The sequence below is a fragment of the Mesoplodon mirus genome, assembly GCF_964341445.2.
Source record: "Mesoplodon mirus genome assembly, chromosome: 7".
NCBI lineage: Eukaryota > Metazoa > Chordata > Mammalia > Artiodactyla > Ziphiidae > Mesoplodon > Mesoplodon mirus.
Genome location: NC_138983.1, coordinates 114,619,595 through 114,639,257, shown reverse-complemented (window position 1 = coordinate 114,639,257; position 19,663 = coordinate 114,619,595). Strand labels below are relative to the sequence as shown.

Genomic DNA, 19,663 nt, shown 5'->3' with positions numbered 1-19,663 from the left:
TTACAAATCATTTTTTTTCAATAAATATGTAATTACTAAATTGCAATATAACTTTCTGGCTTTTATAAACAGAAACCAAATAGTATTGGAGTATTCTCTTTCTGGCAAAAATCCTTCCATGTATATTTAAAACTGCACATAAAATCAAACTGATTTATCTTTTCTTCACGTGTGGGTGTGTGCATGTGTATGTGTGAGCATGCACACATTTACTTAGGTCTTTACATTCAAGCTTCAGTCTAAAAACTTTAAAGCCTCCTAAATAATGTAAATGTAAAAGAACAAAGAATATCTTATACTTGAAAATAAATCAAATGTGCCATTTGAGAGATTTAATCATATAAAATAAATGTGCTTTTGTGTATTTGTCTTTCTTTTGCCTCAAAAGGCTCTAATCTCAGTTTTAACACATTATTAGAGCTGAGAGCAGGTAAAGTGTGAGATGAGTTAACTTCTCTTCCATGACTGGAACTGTCTTGGGTCTTTCTTGAATATAAGCCTTGATCAGGTGAACGAAACGTTTCTGCTGTCACTCAAAAATATCTCAGATGGCAAATCAACACAAAATTTAGAAAAAGACTGTGCTCAAGTAGGTACACCTTTGCAACTTTCTGATACCGGAAGAAAATTTTAAAGGTTTCCATGTGTTTTTATCAACTGTAGCTATTTAATGTTTTCCTATTTCTAAAAGTAATTCATCCAAATCTCTGTCTATCTATGTAACTATCTATCTATCTAACTATCTGGTGAGAGAGAGATAGAGAGAAAGAAAGAGATAGCAAGAGATATGCACAAAGTAAAACAAAAATTAAAAAAATCAACCATATAGATCCTCAAGATGGCAGAGGAGTAGGAGGATGTGGAATTCATCTCTACTTACAAATACATCAAGAATACATCTAAAAATGGAACAATTCTCACAAAGCACCTGCTGAACACTAGCAGAGAAACTCAGACACCTAAAAGGACAAGAAAGATCTACATGTAACTGGGTAGGATGAAAGAAAGGAGAAGGGAAAAGGAAGAGGAGAGGAATGGGACGAGACCTGTGTCCCTGGCAGGGAACTGAAGGTGAGGAGAGGTTTCCACATATGAGGAAGACCTCACTACTGGGGAGATCAGCTGGGACCAAAGGAGAGATTTGGAGGCTCAGAGGAGAACCCAGCAACCAGTCTGTGGCAGGCAGGACAGAGTGAGACCTACACAGATGGTCTGTGCCACAGCCCTGTGTGCCACAGCCTGGATTGGGTGTCCACTGATGTACACAGGGGCTGGGTACTGGTTTGGAGAGCAGACCTGGGGAGGGGACTGCAGTTGGCTATGTGGAGACAGCCTGAGGGGATGGGAGTGTGTAGGTCCAAAACCAGGAATGCTCATGGAGGAAGCCCAGTCCATCAAAGTAGTGAAGTGCCATTGTTGAGTGATGTGCAAGAGGCAGGGCCACCATTGCAATTTCACTCCCCATGCACCAACCCATGACTTCATGGGCACCAGGGAGGGCTCCTGCTGCAGTTGGCTTGTGTGACTAAGGAAGAAGAGCTGAAATCTCTCCTTACAGCTGCACGAACTGCAGAGTTACACCTCTGCTGATGGTTTCCTAAATTCAGCACCTGCAGAATATCCAAAAGTATAACAAGTGCTCCTGCAACTGAGAAGGGTCTGGCTTTAGCAGCTGTGGGCTTTGTGGGCACGTACACTGGGGGTTGGGCCAGGCCAGAGTCTGAGCTTCCTCCATAGCTCCCAAGCAGGTCCAGGTGAATGACTATGGCAGTCCTGGGACCTGACCTCAGTGGATCTGCAACAGTGGCCTGGTGAAAACAACATCTGAAGGTCAGCAGGGCCAATTGCTGGCATACCCACAGTTAAGGTGGGACTGAGAACAAAGTCAACAACAGTGTACTTTGTAAGCCCACACAGTGGGTGAAAGGGGACACAACAGAGCACATACACATGTGAACATGTCCAGAGGAGGAATACTCAGTGGCTTCTCTCCTGGTTGGCATGCTCCAACCTTGCCTACTTCACACTGCAGATCAGAAACACAGCTAAGAAACAGATCTAGGGGCCTCTACTTCAGTAACTAGAGAGCAAACCTCACCCTTGATAGGACATTGACAACCACAGAGCAAAGGGGAGGTCCCACTAAATATCCAGGGCAGGCACTGGTCAATACAACACCAGTTGAACCCCCTATCAAAGGGATACTGGCACAAACATCTGGACCAACCTCACCCACCAGGGGGCAGTCACTGGAAGCAAGAAAAACTAAGAACCTGCAGCCTGCAGAAAAGAGACCACAAACACAGTAAGTTAGACAAAATGCGATGACAGAGAAATATGTTGCAGACTTAGGAGAAAGATTAAAACCTATAAGAAAAACTAAATGAAATGGAGAAAGGCAATCTACCAGAAAAATTTTTTAGAATAATGATAGTAAAGATGATCCAAGATCTCAGAAAAAGAATGGAGGCATGGATCAACAAGATACAAGAAGTGTTTAATGAAGACCTAGAAGAGCTGAAGAACAAACAGAGATGAAAACAAATAACTGAAATGAAAAATATACTAGAAGGAAGCAGTGGCAGAATAACTGAGGCAGAAGAGAGAATAAAAGAGCTGGGAGACAGAGTGGTGGAAATCACTGCCATGGAACAAAATAAACACAAAAGAACACTAAATAACCAATGGATCACTGAAGAAATCAGAGAGGAAATAAAATACGTACAGACAAATGACAGTGAAAACACGACGATCCAACACCTATGGAGCACAGCAAAAGCAGTTCTAAGAGGGAAGTTTATAGCAATCCAATCTTACCTCAAGAAACAAGAAAAATCTAAAATAAACAACCTATCCTTACACCTAAAGCAACTAGAGAAAGAAGAGCAAACAAAACCTCAAGTTAGTAGAAAGAAAGAAACCATAAAAATCAGAGCAGAAATAAATGAAATAGAGACAAAGAAAACAATAGCAAGGATCAATAAAACTAAGAGCTGGTTCCTTGAAAAGATAAACAAAATTGATAAACCTTTAGCCAGACTCATCAAGAAAAAAAAAGAGAGGATTTAAATCAATAAAATTAGAAATGAAAAAGGAGATGTTACAATAGACACCACAGAAGTACAAAGGATCATAAGAAATTACTACAGGCAACTATATGCCAATAAAATGGACAACATAGAAGAAATGGACAAATTCTTAGAAAGGTACAACCTTCCAAGACTGAACCAGGATGAAATAAAATATATGAAGAGACCAATCACAAGTAATGAAATTGAAACTGTGATTAAAAATCTTCTAACAAGCAAAAGTCTAGGAACAGGTGGCTTCACAGGCAAATTCTATCAAACATTTAGTGAAGAGTTAACACCTACCCTTCAGAAGCTCTTGCAAAAAATTGAAGAGAAAGGAACACACCCAAACTCATTTTATGAGGCCACCATCACCTTGATACCAAAACCAGACAAAGATATCACAAAAAAAGAAAATTATGGGCCAATATCACTGATGAACATAGACACGAAAATCCTCAGGAAAATACTAGCAAACCAAATCCAACAACACATTAAAAGGATCATACACCATGATCAAGTGGGATTTATCCCAGGGATGTAAGAACTCTTCAGTATATGCAAATCAATCAATGTGATACACCACATTACCAAACTGAAGAATAAAAACCATATGGTCATCTCAATAGATGCAGAAAAAGCTTTTGACAAAATTCAACACCATTTATGATAAAAACTCTCTAGAAAGTAGGCATAGAGGGGACTTACCTCAACATAATAAAGGCCATATACAACCAACCCACAGCAAACATCATTCTCAATGGTGAAAACCTGAAAGCAGTTCCTCTAAGATCAGGAACAAGTCAAGGATGTCCAGTCTCACCTTTTTTTTTTTTTTTTTTTTTTTTTTGTGGTACGCGGGCCTCTCACTGTTGTGGCCTCTCCCATGGCGGAGCACAGGCTCTGGACGCGCAGGCTCAGTGGCCACGGCTCACGGGCCTAGCTCCTCCGCGGCATGTGGGATCTTCCCGGACCGGGGCACGAACCCGTGTCCCCTGCATCGGCAGGTGGACTCTCAACCACTGCGCCACCAGGGAAGCCCTCACCATTTTTATTCAACATATTTTTGGAAGTTCTAACCTTGGCAATCAGAGAAAAATAAGAAATAAAATGAATCCAAATTGGAAAAATAAGTAAATGTGTGATTGTTTGCAGATGACATGATACTATACACAGAAAATCCTAAAGATCTTACCAGAAAACTATTAGAGCTCATCAATGAATTTGATAAAGTTTCAGGATACAAAATTAATACATAGAATTCTCTTGCATTCCTGCACTCTAACAATGAAAGATCAGAAAGAGAAGTTAAGGAAACAATCCCATTTATCCTTCCATCAAAAAGAATAAAATACCTAGGAATAAAACTACCTAAGGAGGCAAAAGACCTGTCCTCGGAAAACTATAAGATAGTGATGAAAGAAATAACAGATGACACATATATCATCAGATATAGACATATATCATGTATCAGATGAAGACATATATCATGTTTTAGGATTGGAGAATCAATATTGTCAAAATGACTATACTACCCAAAGCAATCTACAGATTCAGTGCAATCCTTATCAAATTACCAATGGCATTTTTCACAGAATTAGAACAAAAAATTTTACAATCTGTATGGAAACACAAAAGACCCTGAATAGCCAAAGCTATATTGAGAAAGAAAAACACAGCTGGAGGAATCAGACTCCCTGACTTCAGACTATACTACAGAACTACAGTAATCAAACAGTATTATACTGTTACAAAAACAGAAATATAGATAAATGGAACAGGATAGAAAGTCCAGAGATAGACCCACACACCTATGATCACCTAATCTATGACAAACGAGGCAAGAATATACAGTGGAGAAAAGGCCATCTCTTCAATAAGTGGTGCTGGGAAAACTGGACAGCCACATGTCAATGAATGAAATTAGAACACACCCTAACACCAAAAAATAATCAACTCAACATGGATTAAAGATTCAAATGTAAGGCCAGATACTATAAAACTCTTAGAGGAAACCATAGGCAGAACACTCTCTGACATAAATCGCAGGAAGATCTTTTTTGATCCACCTCCTAGAGTAATGAAAATAAAAACAAAAATAACAAATGGGACCTAATTAAACTTAAAAGGTTTTGCACAGCAAAAAAACCATAAACAAAGTGAAAAGACAACCTACAGAATGGGGGAAAACATTTGCAAATGAAGCAACCAACAAGGGATTAATCTCCAAAATGTACAAACAGCTCATGCAGCTTGATATCAAAAAAACAAACAACTCAATCAGAAAATGGGTGGAAGATCTAAATAGAAATTTCTTCAAAGAAGTCACACAGATGGCCAAAAAGCACATGAAAAGATCCTCCACATCACTAATTATTAGAAAAAAGCAAATCAAAACTGCAATAGGGTATCACCTCACACCCTTCAGAATGGCCGTCATCAAAAAATCTATAAACAATAAATGCTGGAGAGAATGTGGAGAAAAAGGAACCCTCATACACTGTTGGTGGGAATGCCAACTGGTAGAGCCACTATGGAAAACAGTATGGAGATTCCTTAAAAAACTAAAAAATAGAGCTACCATATGATCCAGCAATCCCACTCCTGGGCATTATCCTGAGAAAACTATGATTCAAAAGATACATGCACCACAATATTAATTGCAGTGCTATTTACAATAGCCAATACATGGAAGCAACCTAAATATCCAACCACAGAGGAATGAATTAAGAAGATGTGGTATATATATATACAATGGAATATTACTCAGCTATAAAAAAGAACAAAATAATGCCATTTGCAGCAACATGGATGGACCAAGAGATTGTCATATTGAGTAAAATAAGTTAGACAGTAAAAGATAAATATGTGATATCGCTTACATGTGGAATCTAAAAAATGGCTACAAATGAACTTACAAAAGAGAAATAGAGTTACAGGTGTAGAAAACAAACTTATGATTATCAGAGGGTAAGGCTGGGGGTGAGATAATTTGGGAGATTGAGATTGACATATACACACTATTATATATAGAATGGGCAACTAATAAAGACCTAATGTATAGCACAAGAAATCTACTCAATACTCTGTAATGGCCTATATGGGAAAAGAATCTAAAAAAGAGTGAATATATGTATATATATAACTGATTCATTTTACTGTATGGATAAAACTAACAGAACATTATAAATCAACTATACTCCAATAAAAAATTTAAAAAGTCAACCATATATCCGCAATCCAAACTATCTATTAATATTTATTGAATTTCTTCTAGTTCTTCTTATTTATATTCTCACCAACATGAATGCTAATGTTGTATACATATTTTTGTTTCTTAAAATAATTATTTATCTCTGCTATTAAAAACCTAACAAGCACTATTTTAAAGGCTGCTTAATATTAGTTCATGATGGTTTTCTAAAGCTCATTTGTATCCTTATTAAGATTGTTCTATTTTTTGTTCTTGTAAACAATATGGTAATCAATATATGGCTTCTAATGCTCCATTTTAACTGTTTCAACTCCATAGAGGTAGTTTGGTATTATGTGTCAATAGATATTCATAATGTTAAACCATTTTATTTGCTTTCTATTTGGGAAAACATTCGTTATCATCTCTCTAAAACTGGAAAGTTTAGTAAGGCAATAAGACATATAGAACACAGAAAATACACTGATTTATTAGGTTCAAATCCTTTTAGAAACTTTGTTAAAATTTTTTTGAGAATGATAAATTCCAGTAGGAAATCCTAGGGTTTGTTTTTAGGGCTAATTATGAATGTAAAGCTTGAGATATTTATATCCATAACATATCTTTGGTAGTCGAGGTTGCAGAAAGGAAGGGATCACTACTATTGTTTGAGGTTCTATTTATCTTAGTTTACTAGTCCTAGAACAACCTCTTGCAAGTTTATATAGCTTAGACTCTCCTTATCTGAGGCATGTACACTGGTTCTACCTTATTTGATCCATCACTTCACACTAAAACTACTTTGGCTGTGCTGCTGCTGTTGATTTTTTTAAACAGGTAGTTCAGCATCATTGCCAAATTAACCACTCCAATACTCAACTAGCTATTCATTTTTAAAAAGGCAAGCTTGTAAATTCAAAACTATAGACTTATTATCTTGCTAGTTATCTCTACTCAGATTTTATGCTAAGTGTTTCTTTGGGAATTGTGCTGGATTGTCCATCCAGATATGCTTTTTAAAAAATTGAAGTATAGTTTACTTACAATGTTGTGTTAGTTTCTGTTATACAGAATAGTGATTCAGTTATACATATGTATACATTCTTTTTTATATTCTTTTCCATTATGGTTTATCACAGCATATTGAATATTGTTCCCTGTGTTATAAAATAGGACCTTGTTGTTTTTCCATTCTATATATAATAGCTTTTATCTGCTAGCCATATGATATCACTTATACATGGAATCTAAAATATGACACAAATGAACCTATCTACAAAACAGAAACAGACTCACAGACATAGAGAACAGACTTGTGGTTTCCAAGGGGGAAGGGAAGTGGGGGAGGGATGGATTGGGAGTTTGGGGTTAGCAGATACACTTTTCATTTTTCCCCATCTTGCCTTGGGTTGATGGAAGAGAAGCCTGAACAATGTGGTCTGAATTTATGATATTTGGCTTCCAGTTCAGTTGATTAAAGGAAGTCAGTTGCAAGAATACAAAAGAGCTGGAGAAGAGTGAGGTTAGGCTATTCTTTCCATGTTTCCTTTCCTGCCAGGTCAATGTGGGGTGACTGCATCCATTAAATAACCTGCCATTCAGCATTCTCCATACAGCTACACTCTCCATACAAACATATCCTCCACTTTCTTGTGCATTCACACTTATGGAGGTAAAGTCTCCTTGCTGTTGCTAGCTTGAGGATATAGCACCATCCTTTTTCTTGTTGGTGTCCCTAAACCCTGCCAACAAATTTTAAGCAGTTCTTGATTACTGTTTTAGTCTGTTCTGGCTGCTATAACAAAAATAACATAAACTGAGTGGCTTTTAAACAACAAACATTTGTTTCTCACAGTTCTGGAGTCCGGGAAGTTTAAGACCATGGCACTGGGACAGAATAGATCATGGCCCACAGTGAGGGCCAGCTTATACATTGACAGCTGTTTCCTCACTGTAACTTCACATGGCAGGAGGAGAAGGAGAGTGAGCTAGCTCTCTGGGATCTCTTTTAAGGGCACTAATCCCATTCATGAGGGCTCCACCCTCATGACCTAATCACTTTCCAAAGGCTCCACTTAGTAATACCTTCACACTGGGAGTTAAGATTACAATATATGGGAGAGGGGGAAGATGGCAGAAGAGTAAGACATGGAGATCACCTTCCTCCCCACAGATACATCAGAAATACATCTACAGGTGGAACAACTCCTACAGAACACCTACTGAAAGTTGGCAGAAGACCTCAGACCTCGCAAAAGGCAAGAAACTCCCCACGTACTTGGGTAGGGCAAAAGAAAAAAGAATAAACAGAGACAAAATAATAGGGACACGACCTGCACCAGTGGGAGGGAGCTGTGAAGGAGGAAAGGTTTCCACACACTAAGAAGCCCCTTCGTGGGCAGAGACTGCGGGTGGCGGAGGGGGAAGCTTTGGAGTCGCGGAGGAGAGCACAGCAACAGGGGTGCGGAGGGCAAAGTGGAGAGATTCCCGCACAGAGGATTGGTGCCAACTAACACCAGCCCGAGAGGTCTGTATGCTCACCCGCCAAGGTGGGCAGGGCTGGGGGCTGAGGCTCCGGCTTTGGTCAGAACGCAGGGAGAGGACTGGAGTTAGCGGCATGAACACAGCCTGCAGGGGGTTAGTGCACCACGGCTAGCTGGGAGGGAGTCCGGGGAAAAGTCTGGACCTGCCAAAGAGGCAAGAGACTTTTTCTTCCCTCTTTGTTTCCTGGTGTGGGAGGAGAGGGGGTTAAGAGCGCTGCTTAAAGGAGCTCCAGAGATGGGCATGAGCCACGGCTAACAGCGTGAACCCCAGACACGGGCATGAGACGCTAAGGCTGCTGCTGCCGCCACCAAGAAGCTTGTGTGCGAGCACAGGTCACTATTCACACCTCCCTTTGGGGGAGCCCATGCAGCCCATCACTGCCACAGTCCTGGGATCCAGGGACAAATTCCCTGAGAGAAAACATGGTGCACCTCAGGCTGGTGCAACGTCATGCTGGCCTCTTCCACTGCAGGCTCGCCCCATACCCCGTGCTCCTCTCTCCCCCCAGCCTGAGTGAGCCAGAGCCCCCAAATCAGCTGCTTCTTTAACCCTGTCCTGTCTGAGCAAAGAACAGACACCCTCCAGTGACCTACACAGAGAGGTGGGGCCAAATCCAAAGCTGAGTCTTGGGAGATGTGCGAACAAAGAAGAGGAAGGGAAATCTCTCCTAGCAGCCTCAGAAGCAGCTGATTAATTCTCCACAATCAAGTTGATGTACCCTGCATCTGTGGAATACCTGAATAGACAACAAATCATCCCAAATTGAGGAGGTGGACGTTGAGAGCAAGATTAATTATTTTTTCCTCTTTTCCTCTTTTTGTTAGTGTGTATGTGTATGCTTCTGTGTGAGATTTTGTCTGTATAGCTTTGCTTTCACCATTTGTCCTAGGGTTCTATCCATCCATTTTTTCATATTTTTCACATAAAATTTTTTTTCTTAATAATTATTTTTTATTTTAATAACTTTATTTTATTTTTTCTTACATTATTTTATTTTATTTTATCCTCTTTCTTTCTTTCTTTCTTTCTTTCTTTCTTTCTTTCTTTCTTTCTTTCTTTCATTTTTCTCCCCTTTATTCTGAGCCGTGTGGATGAAAGGCTCTTGGTACTCCAGCCAGGAGTCAGTGCTGTGCCTCTGAGGTGGGAGAGCAAACTTCAAGACACTGGGCCACAAGAGACCTCCCAGCTCCATGTAATATCAAATGGCAAAAATCTCCCAGAGATCTCCATCTCAACACCAAGACCCAGCTTCACTCAATGACCGGCAAGCTACAGTGCTAGACACCCTATGCCAAACAACTAGCAAGACAAGAACACAACCCCACCCATTAGCAGAGAGGCTGACTAAAATCATAATAATTCCACAGACACCACTAAACAAACCACCAGACGTGGACCTGCCTACCAGAAAGACAAGATCTAGCCTCACCTATAAGAACACATGCACTAGTCCCCTCCACCAGGAAGCCTACACAACACACTGAACCAACATTAGCCACTGCGGACAGACACCAAAAACAATGGGAACTACGAACTTGCAGCCTGCAAAAAGGAGACCCCAAACACAGTAAGATAAGCAAAATGAGAAGACAGAAACACACAGCAGATGAAGGAGCAAGATAAAAACAAACAAGACCTAAAAAATGAAGAGGAAATAGGCAGTCTACCTGAAAAAGAATTCAGAATAATGGTAGTGAAGATGATCCAAAATCATGGAAATAGAATAGAGAAAATGCAAGAAACATTTAAAAGGACCTAGAGAACTAAAGATGAAAGAAGCAACAATGAACAACACAATAAATGAAATTAGAAATACTCTAGATGGGATCAGTAGCAGAATCACTGACGCAGAAGAACGGATAAGTGACCTAGAAGATAAAATAGTGGAAATAACTACTGCAGAGCAGAAAAAAGAAAAAAGAATGAAAAGAACTGAGGACAGTCTCAGAGACCTCTGGGAGAAAATTAAATGCACCAACATTCGAATCATAAGGGTTCCAGAAGAAGAAGAGAAAAAGAAAGGGACTGAGAAAATATTTGAAGAGATTATAGTTGAACACTTCTGAATATGGTAAGGGAAATAGTTAATCAAGTCCAGGAAGCACAGAGAGTCTCATAAAGGATAAATCCAAGGAGAAACATGCTAAGACCCATATTAATCAAACTGTCAAAAATTAAACACAAAGAAAACATATTAAAGGCAGCAAGGGAAAAACAAATAACACGCAAGAGAATCTCCATAAGGTTAACAGCTGATCTTTCAGCAGAAACTCTGCAAGCCAGAAGGGAGTGGCAGGACATATTGAAAGTGATGAAGGAGAAAAATCTACAACCAAGATTACTCCACCCAGCAAGGATCTCATTCAGATTTGATGTAGAAATTGAAACTTTTACAGACAAGCAAAAGCTGAGAGTCCAGCACCACCAAACCAGCTTTACAACAAATGCTAAAGGATCTTCTCTAGGCAAGAAACACAAGAGAAGGAAAAGACCTACAATATCAAACCCAAAACAATTAAGAAAATGGGAATAGGAACATACATATTGATAATTACCTTAAATGTAAATGGATTAAATGCTCCCACCAAAAGACACAGACTGGCTGAATGGATACAAATACAAGACCTATATATATGCTGTCTACAACAGACCCACTTCAAACATAGATACACATACAGACTGAAAGTGAGGGGATGGAAAAAGATATTCCATGCAAATGGAAACCAAAAGAAAGCTGAGTAGCATTTCTCATATGAGACAAAATAGACTTTAAAATAAACACTACTGAAATAGACAAAAAGGACACTACATAATGATCAAGGGATTGATTCTAGAAGAAGATATAACAATTGTAAATATTTATTCACCCAACATAGGAGCACCCCAATATATAAGGCAAATAGTAACAGCCATAAAAGGGGAAATTGACAGTAACACAATCATAGTAGGGGACTTTAACACCCCACTTTCACCAATGGACAGATCATCCAAAATGAAAATAAATAAGGAAACACAAGCTTTAAATGATACATTAAATAAGATGGACTTAATTGATATTTATAGGACATTCCATCCAAAAACAACAGAATACACATTTTTCTCAAGTGCTCATGGAACATTCTCCAGGATAGATCATATCCTGGGTCACAATTCAAGCCTTGGTAAATTTAAGAAAATTGAAATTGTATTAAGTATCTTTTCTGACAACAGTACTATGAAACTAGATATCAATTACAGGAAAAGATCTGTAAAAAGTACAAACACATGGAGGCCAAACAATACACTACTTAATAACGAAGTGATCACTGAAGAAATCAAAGAAGAAATCAAAAAATATCTAGAAACAAAAGACAATGGAGACACGATGACCCAAAACCTATGGGATGCAGCAAAACTATTTCTAAGAGGGAAGTTTATAGCAATACAATCCTACCTTAAGAAACAGGAAACATTTCAAATAAACAACCTAACTTTGCACCTAAAGCAATTACAGAAAGAAGAAAAAAACCCCAAAATTAGCAGAAGGAAAGAAATCATAAAGATCAGATCAGAAATAAATGAAAAAGAAATGAAGGAAACGATAGCAAAGATCAATAAAACTAAAAGATGGTTCTTGAGAAGATAAACAAAATTGATAAACCATTAGCCAGACTCATCAAGAAAAAAAGGGAGAAGACTCAAATCAATAGAATAAGAAATTAAAAAGGAGAAGTAACAACTGACACTGCAGAAATACAAAAGATCATGAGAGATTACTACAAGCAACTCTATGCGAATAAAATGGACAACATGGAAAAAATGGACACATTCTTAGAAATGAACAACCTGCCAAGACTGAATCAAGAAGAAATAGAAACTATGAACAGACCAATCACAAGCACTGAAATTGAAACTGTGATTAAGAATCTTCCAACAAACAGAAGCTCAGGAGGAGATGGCTTCACAGGTGAATTCTCTCAAACATTTAGAGAAGAGCTAACACCTATCCTTCTCAATCTCTTCCAAAATATAGCAGAGGGAGGAACACTCCCAAACTCATTCTACGAGTCCACCATCATCCTGATACCAAAACCAGACAAGGGTGTCACAAAGAAAGAAAACTACAGGCCAATATCACTGATGAACATAGATGCAAAAATCCTCAACAAAATACTAGCAAACAGAATCCAACAGCACATTAAATGGATCATACACCATGATCAAGTGGGGTTTATTTCAGGAATGCAAGGATTCTTCAATATATGCAAGTCAATCAATGTGATACACCATATTAACACATTGAAGGAGAAAAACCATATGGTCATCTCAATAGATGCAGAGAAAGCTTTTGACAAAATTCAACACTGCTTTATTATAAAAACCCTCCAGAAAGTAGGAATAGAGGGAACTTTCCTCAACATAATAAAGGCCATATATGATACCCCACAGCCAACATCATCCTCAATGGTGAAAAACTGAAATAATTTCCACTAAGATCAGGAACAAGACAAGGTTGCCCACTCTCAACACTATCATTCAACATAGTTTTGGAAGTTTTTGCCACAGCAATCAGAGAAGAAAAGGAAATGAAAGGAATCCAAAATGGAAAAGAAGAAGTAAAGCTGTCACTGTTTGCAGATGAAATGATACTATACGTAGAAAATCCTAAAGATGCTACCAAAAAAACTACTAGAACTAATCAATGAATTTTGTAAAGTAGCAGATTACAACATTAATGCACAGAAATCTCTGGCATTCCTGTACACTAATGATGAAAAATCCGAAAGTGAAATGAAGAAAACAGTCCCATTTACCATTGCAACAAAAAGAATAAAATATCTAGGAATAAACTTACCTAAGGAGACAAAAGACCTGTATGCAGAAAATTATAATACACTGATGAAAGAAATTAAAGATGATACAAATAGATGGAGATGTATACCATGTTCTTGGATTGGAAGAATCAACATTGTGAAAATGACTCTACTACCCAAAGCAATCTACAGATTCAATGCAATCCCTATCAAATGATCACTGGCATTTTTCACAGAACTAGAACCAAAAATTTCACAATTTGTATGGAAACACAAAAGACCCCAAATAGCCAAAGCAATTTTGAGAACGAAAAATGGAGCTGGAGGAATCAGGCTCCCTGACTTCAGACTATACTACAAAGCTACAGTAATCAAGACAGTATGGTACTGGCACAAAAACAGAAATATAGATCAATGGAACAGGATAGAAACCCCAGAGATAAACCCATGCACATATGGTCACCTTATCTTTGATAAAGGAGGCAGGAATGTAGAGTGGAGAAAAGACAGACTCTTCAAAAAGTGGTGCTGGGAAAACTGGACAGGTACATGTAAAAGTATGAGATTAGAACACTCTCTGACACCATACACAAAAATAAGTTCAAAATGGATTAAAGGCCTAAATGTAAGGCCAGAAGCTATCAAACTCTTAGAGGAAAACATAGGCAGAACACTCTATGACATAAATCACAGCAAAATTCTTCTTGACCCACCTCTTACACAAATGGAAATAAAAACAAAAATAAACAAATGGGACCTAATGAAACTTCAAAGCTTTTGCACAGAAAGGAAACCATAAATAAGACCAAAAGACAACATTCAGAATGGGAGAAAATATTTGCAAATGAAGCAACTGACAAAGGATTAATCTCCAAAATGTACAAGCAGCTCATGCAGCTCAATAACAAAAAAACAAACAACCCAAACCAAAAATGGGCAGAAGACCTAAATAGACATTTCTCCAAAGAAGATACACAAACTTCCAACAAACACATAAAAGAATGCTCAACATCATTAATCATTAGAGAAATGCAATCAAAACTACAATGAGATATCATCTCACAGCAGTCAGAATGGCCATTATCAAAAAATCTAGAAACAGTAAATGCTGGAGAGGGTGTCGAGAAAAGGAAACAGTCTTGCACTGCTGGTGGGAATGTGAATTGATACAGCCACTATGGAGAACAGTATGGAAGTTCCTTAAAAAACTGCAAATAGAACTACCATATGACCCAGGAATCCCACTACTGGGCATATACCCTGAGAAATCCATAATTCACAAAGAGTCATGTACCAAAATATTCATTGCAGCTCTATTTACAATATCCAGGAGATGGAAACAAACTAAGTGTCCATCATCAGCTGAATGGATAAAGAATATGTGGCACATATATACAATGGAATATTACTCAGCCCTAAAAAGAAACGAAATTGTGTTATTTGTAGTGAGGTGTATGGACCTAGAGTGTGTCATACAGACTGAAGTATGTCAGAAAGAGAAAGACAAATACCGTATGTTAACACATATATATGGAATCTAAGAAAAAAAAAGTCATGAAGAACCCAGGGGTAAGACAGTAATAAAGATACAGACCTACTAGAGAATGGACTTGAGAATATGGGGAGGGGGATGGGTAAGGTGTGACAAAGTGAGAGAGTGGAATGGACATATACACACTACCAAACGTAAAATAGATTGCTAGTGGGAAACAGCCGCATAGCACGGGGAGATGACCTCGGTGCTTTGTGACCATCTCGGGGGGTGGGATAGGGAGGGTGGGAGGGAGCGAGACAGGAGGGGGAAGGGATATGGGAACATATGTGTGTGTGTGACTGATTCACTTTGTTATGAAGCAGAAACTAACATACCGCTGTAAGCAATTATACTCCAATAAAGATGTAAAAAAAAAAAAAGGAAAAGATTTCAACATATGAATTTTGGAAGGGTGTGGAACACAATCATTCAGACCATAGCAACTACCCAATTACAGTGCACTTTTTTTTTCCTCCCAGCATCGCAACTAAGTGAAGTATCTTGAGTCCAAAGAAATACATGTTTGGTAGAAGGATATTATAGGTATAATTATTCTACCTATCCTGTTACATCTCTCATGTTAATAAAAATTCCAAAAACTGCATAAGACAGTTTGTTACTTTAGCTGTGTGATTATTTCTTTCTGTAGTCAGAAAAGCCTGTGAGCTAACCCTTTATCCAAGATATCACTATTTCCAAATAGGCTACATTTTAATATTGCTTCAAAAATTAAGAAGACCTAATGCAACAGTTTACAATTTCAAAGAGTATAAAAAAGAGCAGTATTCTGGCCCTCCTTATTTTTGGGTTGTACCTTAATGATCTTGAATTCCTTTTACATTTTAGACAAAGGCTATTTTATAATAAATAATAAGCAAACATTCTCCGTTATGTTAGTGATATATCATTTTTATGAAACAGATATGATTTGAAAAGACACAGGCTTGGGCTTCCCTGGTGGTGCAGTGGTTGAGAGTCTGCCTGCCGATGCAGGGGACATGGGTTCGTGCCCCGGTCCGGCAAGATCACACATGCCGCGGAGCGGCTGGGCCCGTGAGCCATAGCCGCTGAGCCTGCACGTCCGGAGGCTGTGCTCTGCAAGGGGAGAAGCCACAACAGTGAGGGGCCTGTGTACCACAAAAACAAAAACAAAACAAAACAAAACAAAACAAACAAACAAAAAAAGACAAAGGCTTTTGTCTTCCAATTGCTGCCACAAAGATTGGCTTACTTGACCAAAGAAACCTATCAAAATCAAGATTATATTTGTTAGACATTATCCAAAATTAAATTGTTTAGTTCTACAAAACTTCATACAGCATGTTTTAAATTACATTGAGTACATTTTCTAGTTCACCCAGGCTGGCAGGCACACCAGATGGTTAAGTGATTCATAACCAGATAGTCTATAGGGACCTCAATAGGGGATTTTCAGTGACTCAAGTGGGTCAGTTTTAATACTTGTTATTAAAGTTTTCCAAATCTAAATATTTCTCCCTTATGATTTGGAACTTTGGGGTTACAGTCAAACAAGTATACAAATGTTTGACTTGACAGGTACAAAGATGCTTTGTGGGAAACATTCCAGCTTTGTCTACAAATTATTTTCTACAGGGAGATGGGGATACCTTTTCTGTAATTTTTCGGCATTCAAAATAAAGTATCTTATCCTGCCATCTGATCATCTGATTCTCAAAACATATGGATGCTGTCTCAGTCAGTAATAAAAAACAAAAAAACGGTGTTTTAGGGCCTCATTAAATATACTCGAGTAATCTGTTATCCTTTCATTAAGTGCTGATAGAGAAAAAGAGGTTGATTAGTTTTACCCTTTAGTTGCTTACACATTTTACACTATAGCCTGTGTCAAAATGGGTTACTGGATGGCACCTGTTTAGCCCCACCTACAGAATTGGGTTCACAAATATCTTATAATATTATATATTCAACTTTTATTGAGAAACGCTTTTAGGCCGTTTCTGCATTTGTTGTAAACTATCTCTAAAGAAAATATTTTTTACCCAATGTCCTCCAAATAAGTCTCACATTTAACCTATTTTTATGACTTCATCATCAGGATGATCCCTCCTGGAGAACTTGTAAACTCAATATTTTATGGTAACAGGGATTACACAATCAATACTTTTCCTTTTGTCCCCACTGATTACCAAGCAGTTCAGGACAAATGCTATATTCAATTATTATAACTGTATTAGCCCTTGTGTTTCCATAGTTGCTATTTCCTTCTTTTTCATGCCTTTTATTTCTTTTAAAATAATATACAGGGCTTCCCTGGTGGCGCAGTGGTTGAGAGTCCGCCTGCCGATGCAGGGGACATGGGTTCATGCCCCGGACCGGGAAGATCCCACATGCCACGGAGCGGCTGGGCCCATGAGCCATGGCCGCTGAGCCTGCACATCCAGAGCCTGTGCTCTGCAACGAGAGGGGCCACGACAGTGAGAGGCCCGTGTACCGCCAAAAAAAAAAAAAAACAAAAAAAGTGTGTGTGATATTCATATATGTGTGTGATATTCAGATATATATGTAATGCATATATACATATGTGTATAATTACATAAATATGCAATTTCATATATGTGCATTCTATAGTATATTATGTATATATATTTTCATTATGTTTTAAAACAATCTCAGGTCCATTTTGTTAAGAATCAAGTTATGAATATGTATGAAAATACTTTCTGAAATTTCATATGAATGCATGTAAAAATAATTTATTCTCTTCTTCAAAACTAACTGCAGATGTTGTCAAAACAATTTACATGCAATGGACATTAGAAAAATCAGTAATTTAAAAATGGGGTTTGTTTTCCAAATTCCAAATACAAGTTTCCTAATTTTTAGAATTATTAACAAAGAACCATTATATATACAAAATAAATATGTATATGTAGATTCCCAAAGTATTTAAATATTGTCATCAGGAACTTATTCTTATCATTTATTTTACAGACAAACACATCATGACTAGTTAATGATCAATTATTTTTCTTCTTGCTTTGACAAATAAAAGCATTCCCTCTAAGAAGAAACTGCATGAACCATAGTTCATGAGTGCTTACTTACTTATCGCACATACTCAGTGGCTTTTGTGGGAGACCTGGAGCTGAAGTGAGTGTGGGCTGGGGCTTTTTCTGGGACTCACCAGGATTGCTGCCTTGGTAGGGGTGTTGGAGCTGGAGTGGCTAGAGCTGAAGCCTGGCATGGGATAGGTCTTCTCCTGGGGTGCACTGGGAGTTGTAACTTTGGCAGGTGGTGTTGGAGCCAAATATGGGCTGGGGGTGTGCTAGGGTGGACTTGGCAGGCTGGCTAGAGTACCAGGTGCTTTTCAGTCTGCTGCCTCTGTGTTGTGACTTGGAGAGAGTAAATTTGTGTTTATGCCCTTCAAGAGCAAAGTCTGGTTTCCTACAGCCCTCTGGCTCTCCCTGTGGTAAACTGGTTTAAAACCAGTTAATGGGGCTCATCTTTCTGGTGATGGCCCCTGGTGTTGAGGTGCCCAATGTGGAGCTTGAACCCCTTGCTTCTTACGGAGGACCTCTGAGTTTGTGATAGCCCCTTCCTCTTTTGGGTTGTCTGCTGAGGGTTGTGGATCCTGATTAGATCATTTTTCTTCTTCTTCTAGCCATCCTAGTGAGTTTTTTTTCTTTACATCCTTAATTGTAGAAGAGCTGTTCTGCTAGTCTTCAGGTTGTTTTCAGAGATCGTTATTTTATATGTAGTTGTAGTTTTGATTTGTCCTTTGGAAGAGATTAAGCTCAGGATCTTCTTACTTTGCCATCTTGATCACTAGTAATAGACTATTCATCCATTGAATAATCTGACATTTTTTCAAGCATGGCTGATGGTGATCTGCGTCTCAAATTCATTCAGACTGGATTGGTCATTTCTTAGCCCAACAATATTTAACCTTGCTTATAAGTAGAATGATTGTACAATTTATCATGCAAACTGAGATATTTTCAAGAGTAAAAGGGGACACTGTTAATATTACACTAGGGTGTCAGGTGTAAACCAGAACTTTGCAGTCAAACCAGAATATAGGGGTCAGCTGTAAGTCTATGTTCTGGGGACAACAGAGGTAAATAAGGTATTGAAAGCAGCTCATAATTTTTGAATTTCTCTTATATTGCAATTGAGAACTGATCAAAAGCATTGACAGAAAAAAATGATCAATGGGAGAGGTCATGTGAAAGTCCAGAAGTATTATCTGTGAAGTGGTCTTAGTTGTCCAGGCAATCTCTGAGTCTCCTTTATTGTTTTTCTTGTTCTTACTTGGCTAAAGGTCAATTAATCCATGTCTCTGAGGACTTACATGTGAACCTATCAACACTCTTTTTTTTTTTTTTCAAATCTCAGAAACTTAGAATAATAGAAATTCTGTGAGATGTCTAGAGCTGGGGATCTGGAACAAGGATCTGATGTTTGAGATCAGAGAGTTCTGGGCCCAGTGGAAAGCAATTCAAGCTTTCTCAGTTTGGAAAGATATTAAAAGGGTGATGCACTTGGG

At 38.3% G+C, this 19,663-nt stretch overlaps 1 protein-coding gene across 3 annotated transcripts in view; it reads right to left on the bottom strand.

Moving 5' to 3' along the window:
- The window catches only part of GRIA4 (glutamate ionotropic receptor AMPA type subunit 4), a gene marked incomplete at its 3' end in the record, with an annotated part of 526,629 nt that overhangs the window by 189,405 nt on the left and 317,561 nt on the right, over positions 1–19,663 (bottom strand). The window lies entirely within an intron of this gene.